Genomic DNA, 6,510 nt, shown 5'->3' on the forward strand with positions numbered 1-6,510 from the left:
AGCTCATTCATTCTTTTCTTCGATATCTCCATATCTTCTGTTGAAAAACCTTCAAATTCGGAATCACTGCTTGATAGCATGAAACTCCTCTCCATCTTCAAAGTTGAAAAAAATCAACGCCGCAAAAAATGTGGAAAGAAATCTTCCAAAATTCACTGAGTTCAAATATCAGGCCAAACAATGTGGGAGACAATAACTCAACTGTTTGCAAAGTGAAATCAGGTGTTTTAACGACTGTATTAACGAGATTTGGGTTCAAATATACATTTAAATAACAATGGGTATGCTCGGCCGGCTACGGCCGGGTTAGTCTTATGAACCAAAAATTTTTTGGGCCGGCTACGGCCGGGTTAGTAACGAAAGGGTTAAAAAAAAAAAATAATAATCTGAATTTAAAAAAAAAAAACAATCTGACTTTAAAAATAAAAAATTTGACTTTAAAAAAAAAAATAATAATCTGACTTAAAAAAAAAATCTGACGTTCAAATGTTGTTGGTTGATATTTTGCTCGTTGTTTGCATATCATGTTTTCTGTTATAGTTGGCAAATTGCCAAAGGTAAGTAGTTTTTCTTATTTTGTTGAGTATTTGCTGTTTTTCTTATTTTGTTGAGGGTTTGTTGTTAGGATTGGGGTTCAGACTTTAGACTATATTAGGGTTAGCTTGGGGATTTGTGAAAGGTTTTTAGAGAGAATAGTTAGGTAAGAGATCAAAGTTTGAACTAGGGGTTAGGCTTTGTGGCGATGGGGAGGGTAGAGATTAAACAGGTTCAGTACTGAAGATGAAGGTTTATTGCGAGTGTTGATCATGGTTTAATGTTGGGTTTAGCAGTGAAAGACAGGGATGAGGGCTAAGGTGAATGTTTTGTGCGATCATGCCTCATCCCCTACTAGAATAGGAGGGAAGAGGTAGGCCCAGGAAGACCTGGGATGAGGTGGTGAGGCACGACCTTCGAACATTGGGCCTCACCGAGGGATGACTTCTGACTGAGACCTTTGGAAATATGCTGTGCGCGAGAAGACTCGGCAAGCCAAGTGAGACCTAAATCTAAGGTCTCAGCCAGTCCACTTATGCGTACCTTCCTTCATTGGACACTAAACTCCACTTGCGAAGACCTGTTGAGGCAAGTGAAATTGAAATCGAGTTGAATTGGACGCTAAACTCCACTTGCGAAGACCGGTTGAGGCAAGTGAAATCGAAATCGAGTAAAATTCGATGATTGGCACCCATGCCAATGTCGTCTCCTTCATTAGACACAAAACTCAGCTTGCGAAGACTTATTGGGGCAAGCGAAAGCGAAATTGTGATGGCACCTGTGACCAGCGTCGCCTTTCTGGCACTTGTGCCTGCGGCATATGTAAGGACTTTCGAGCGAGATCGTTGCCAGTGCCCCTGGACTGGCTCTTGTGCGGGTGGCACATAAAATACACCATTTTGAGCATGGCCGTTGCCAGTACAGCATGACTGGCCTTCGGGCCGGTGGCAAGTAAAAAACACCCACTACACTCTCTGAGTGGTTGGCGTTAGGAAGGGCATCCAGCTGTAGAAACTCTGCCAAATCAGATTGGAACCTGGTGTAGCCATCTGGTTTCACCAGTCCTCAGTCAAATTGTCCAACCCATGCTAGCATGGAAAGCGGACGTTAAACGACGACGATGATGATATATATATATATATATATAAATTGGAAATGTAAAATAAAAACAAAAGAGAAAGGATTCTGTATATATATATATATATATATATATATATATATATATATATATATATATATACATATATATATATATATATATATATATATACATGTATACTCTTTTACTCTTTTACTTGTTTCAGTCTTTTGACTGTGGCCATGCTGTAACACCACTTTTAGTCGAGCAAATCGACCCCAGGATTTATTCTTTGGAAGCCTAGTACTTATTCTATCGGTCTCTTTTTGCCGAACCGCTAAGTTACGGGGGACATAAACACACCAGCATCGGTTGTTATGTGATGTTTGGGGGACAAACACAGACACTCATACACACATACATAGATATATACGACGGGCTTCTTTCAGTTTCCGTCTACCAAATCCACTCGTACATACATCTATACATATATATATATACATATGTATGTATATATATATATATGTATGTATGTACATATGTATGTATGTATGTATATATATATATATATATATATATATATATATATACAAATATATGTATGTATGAATGCATGTATGTATGAATAAATGAGTGTGTGGGTATGTATGTAGATATGTATGTATGTATGTATGAATAGACAGACATACATGAGGTGTGTCAGGCTCCATTAAACTTGAAATATGATATCCCTGGAGTTACTGGTCATCCATGGGATAATTACAATTTAAGTAGAGAGATTTTTTATTCTATTTGTCTATACCACTTGTCTAGAAGATAAAAGGATGTGTGTATATATGTAAATGTATGTAAATGGTAATTAGAAGTATATAAAACCCAAAAGAATGAAGAATTCGAATAATAATGAAAATAAACTTAAAACTATAAAGAAACATAAAGAAACATATATATGGTGCCGGGGTGGCTATGTGAATGGGCGAAGGGGTGGCTGTGTGGTAAGTAGCTTGCTTACCAACCATATGGTTGTGGGTTTAGTCCCACTGCATAGTACCTTGGGCAAGTGACTTCAACTATAGACTCGGGCCGACCAAAGCCTTGTGAGTCGATTTGGTAGACGGAAACTGAAAGAAGCCCGTCGTATCTATCTATCTATATATATATATATATATGTGTGTTTATGTTTGTGTTTGTGCCCCTAGCATTGCTGGACAACCGATGCTGGTGTGTTTACGTCCCCGTAACTTAGTGGTTTGGCAAAAGAGACCGATAGAATAAGTCCTGGGGTCATTGTGCTCAGCTAAAGGTGGTGCTCCAGCATGGCCGCAGTGAAATGATTGAAACAAGTAAAAGAGAAAAGATATGTATATATATATTATTAATTTTTCTATATGTGATAGTGGATTTTCATCGATGAGTTCTTGAAAATTGGTTCTTTTCTTGAATGGATACAACGAATGTATGCATATATGCACATATATAACCTTTCTTATATGCACATATATAACCTTGCTTATATGCACATATATAACCTTGCTTATATGCACGTATATAACCTGGCGTATACGTATATACAAGTACACACGCTCATATTGACACTCACACACACTCACAAATATACGTATAATCTTAAAGTATACACACATATACGCTTATCCATCACTACACCTATACATATATACACATATATACACACACACATACATATATACAAATATATATGACACTAATACAAGGATAACGGTTAAAATTCAAATATGCATTTTTTTAATATTGTTATTTTATTATAACCTTTTTTTTAACACACATAAACATGCCACACATAGATGTATCTACACATACTCATATCTACACATGTTCATACGCACATAGTCATATACACAACGCGCAACACATACACACACGTGCACACACATATGCATCTGCACATACGTACATACATATCAAACTATATACGCTCATACGGTTATATATAACTACATATATGTATGTATTATGCATCTCAACATGTATGTAGGGAATGGAATTCCACATGTAAAAGAGAGAGGAGGGTGATTATAGAGGTGTACTCCCGAGTGGAATCTGGATGTTACCCCACTCGCATTTACGGTTGAGAGAGGGTTTGTGTTCCTGTATACAGACAGCTTCAGTGAATTGTCTCAGCATTGCATCAGTGGGATGTGTGGATAAGATATTTAAATTAAGTCTCCCTAACGAGCCCTTGTGGCAGTCTACAGCATGCTGGTAGAAGATGGAGTTTGGTTTCTTTTCAATGCAGTTGTCCAGGTGTTCTTTGAGCCTATCATTGATACTCCTAGAAGTCTCATCAATGTATGACCCTGGGTTAGTCGCGCAAGCTCCTTATTGGCACTTGATCTGGTATACAGTGTTCTTGGTTTTGCAGTTCACGTGTGGGTTTGTAGGACATACTGCACAATTATTTTGACAGATGATTCTATCAAACGGATATGATCTACATAATACAGATTTGATAGTCCTACCTGTCTTTTCTACAACTTTGATCTTAAGGCCAGTTTTGTGCAGGATTTTCTTGAATGCCTTACTTAATACGTTCTTAGGTGTAGCATCAACAAACATTACACTGTGAAACTTCTTGTTATCATACGAAGTATCGTTCTTATTTCTTTTGTTGGCCTCCCCCTCTAACCTATTCCAGAACTTGTTGCGGTACAGGGGCCATATACCGTTTTCAGCATCTCTTAGGATGCGTTCGAATTTTGTTTTCGCTCCATTGTACACCCTGATTCTATAATGCTGTGTGTATCCGGAACGTTGCATTCGGAATATATGGTGCTGGATGTGTTGTTGTCGTTGTTGTGGTTGGCATAGTGGCGATACTTTCCTCATTACACCAACTAAGGCTGCTACAAGGATGTTGACCTTGGCAGTACTTGACATCGCAGAGTCACTACGGGTTACCCGTGGATCAGCCACAGGTTTAGAGTAGTGTGAGTGGAGTAGACAGGGTTGAACAGTTCCGTCAATTCTTGTATTTTCTCTCCAGAGCTCAGTATCTAGGACGGGTAACTGTTACTGGGGTGTTTAGAGCGGTAGTCTACGGTAGCCGTTCTACTGCTGATATGGATAGGGTCAGCCATGTGTTGTATAGCTGTCATCACCTGTTGCTCATTTAGGGGAGTGTTCGTATCTGTATGTGTATCTGTATTATTATTACATTTCACGACGAGGTTAATGTGGTCGACTTATCGAGAGTACATGGCTAAGTGGATGTTACGGGTCGCAAAGCACTCTGTAAAATTAGCTATGCACTTAGCTATGTACACTCGATACGTTAACGACAGTACCTTCCTTGTGTTTCAAACCACAAGACGGAAGTTTTGCGGAGGTTGTGAGTTCGAAACTCACCCGGGGCACAAATTCTTTTTATGTCTTTCTACTGTGAATCTTTAAATATATTATATCTACATATATATATGTAAACATGACAGTTGACCATTTACGTATATAGAGATATATTTCATGCACTTGTGTGTATATACATATACCTATACTTTCGACTAAATATATTTGAGTGGGGACGACCTTGAAGATCAACATTGAAGTTAGACAGAGATTCTGAGGTCGAAACTCGTTAGGAGCACAATTTTTTTTTTAACGTACTTTTATCATCAAACTTTAGATATATCATTTTGTAGAAATATGTAAATATATTTGACGATTTAAGTATCTGTATATTTAACGTGAATGTATATATAACGTTCATATAATTATATATATATACAGAGAGAGAGAGAGGGGGGCACACACATATACTTTTATCGCATAATCATCTGTGTACATGCAAATTGGTGGGTTAGGGTTAGGGTTAGGGTTAGAGATAGGGTTAATTGTTTCAGAATCGTTTGTTTATGTAGTCGGCGCTTAATGTATATCGGCTGAATGGACGTCAGTGATTGGTTGAAATTACAGAAATACGACAACTTTAACATGGAATAATTTATGGATTTCTTTTTTTTTTAAAGAAGACTAAGAGAAAAAGATGTTTTATATGACACATTCTACCAGTGTTCCAAGTTTCAAAGTGTCTCGTTAATGAAAAATGTGGCCCCCGTTTTAAAAAAGATCCGGGTTAGGGTTAGAGTTAGGGTTAGGGTTAGGGTTAAAGCAAATTTAAAACGAAAAAAGCAAATAAAACGAAGAATCGTTTGTTTATGTAGTCGGCACTTAATGTATATCGGCTGAATGGACGTCAGTGATTGGCTGAAATTATCGAAATAAGACAATTTTTTACATGAAATAAATTCGAATACAAAAATATTTTTCTGTTCTATAAAATAAAATAGATAAGTATACGAAGTTTGAAAGTCTTTCGGTACCAAAAACACTACGTAAAACATTAATGAAAAATGTGGCCCCCGTTTTAAAAAAGATCCTATATATATACAATGAAAATAATAAAGTGACAACAAAAGAATGAAACCTCAATATTAGGTAAATATAGCATTATTTATATATGTATATAGATAGGACAATCAGTAAGTTGTCATAATAGTGTTTGGAGTGTGGATATGTGTATACATATGAGTACGTACATGCACATATATGTTTGTGTGTGTATGCCCATATACATGTTTGTGTGAGTGTGTATGTATGTAGACATTATGAACACAGGAGGTGTTTCTTTCTTTTTTTTATAAATCTCCTTTTACAAAACCACTACATTATAGGGATGTCAAAAAACCGACACCAGCCCCTAAGTGATGGCCTTGAAAAATTCTGTTTTAGTCGAATGAATCGAATCCAGCACTTATTTTGGTCTGCTTTGCTGAACTGCTAGGTTATAGGAGCATAAACACCAACACCAGTTATCAAGCAGTGATGAGAGACAGACACACAGACATGAGGAGACACACACACAT

Source organism: Octopus bimaculoides, unplaced genomic scaffold (assembly GCF_046866305.1).
Source record: "Octopus bimaculoides isolate indiv1 unplaced genomic scaffold, ASM4686630v1 contig167, whole genome shotgun sequence".
NCBI classification, from domain to species: Eukaryota; Metazoa; Mollusca; class Cephalopoda; order Octopoda; family Octopodidae; genus Octopus; species Octopus bimaculoides.